We start from the raw sequence: 886 nt of genomic DNA on the forward strand, positions 1-886 counted from the left end.
GTCACAACATACGATGATCACAGAATCTGTTTTAACACCGATACTGACGTTTGAATTTACGCTGTTTGTGTGGCAGCTGCATTTTAGCAACAGCGCACTCTAGGGTCACAACATACGATGATCACAGAATCTGTTGTAACACCGATACTGGGCAGTGAATCAGCTGCTACCAGGCTGCATAGAAAACCTTCAGTTTATAAAAACTGTACATTTTATTTCTATTTTCTCTGCCGTTTGCATATTTTAAAAGATGACATTTCCACCTACTTTCCACACTTGTTTCAGTCGCATTTATTTTCCCTTTTCATCGATAAATTAGGATGCAACTGATTCAGCATTATGATTTGTTGACCTACATTTTAATCATATATGTAATAATTAAATAAATAATTAAATCATATAAAATGATATAACATGACCCCCTGCTGCGATCCGTGGAAAAACTGTCTTGCTTGAAACGGGTCCGCGGTCTAATAAAGTTAAAGCGGACGGTCTCCAACCTTTTGCAATAATGGATCAATTTGAGACAAAAATGTTTTTAACCTTTGTGTGTGTGTGTGTGTGTGTGTGTGTGTGTGTAGGGGGGGGGGTATATTGTAATGTGCATTAACATGCACATTACAATTATACATGATTTTATTATTCATTTAATTATGATTTATTTTTTATTATTAATTCCTTTTTTATTATCTTTTTATTATTATTATTGCAAATATAACTCACCATAATGCAGAATCATTGCGTGCTGAATTTATCTAAAAAAAAATTGCGACTGAAACAAAGTGCCGGAAATTTGAAATGTTTTATTGTAATTGCATTTTAAAACGTTTTTGACACTGATGGCCTTCCACATGTTCCCTGCCCCTGTTCAGAGGTCTGAACCGCT

At 34.8% G+C, this 886-nt stretch overlaps 1 long non-coding RNA gene across 1 annotated transcript in view; it reads left to right on the forward strand.

The window, feature by feature from the left end:
* The window catches only part of LOC310716079, a 243,664-nt gene that overhangs the window by 10,371 nt on the left and 232,407 nt on the right, over positions 1 to 886 (forward strand). The gene's annotated exons all lie outside the window — the stretch shown is intronic.

The sequence above is a fragment of the Silurus aristotelis genome (assembly GCF_946808225.1).
Source record: "Silurus aristotelis genome assembly, chromosome: 20".
NCBI lineage: Eukaryota > Metazoa > Chordata > Actinopteri > Siluriformes > Siluridae > Silurus > Silurus aristotelis.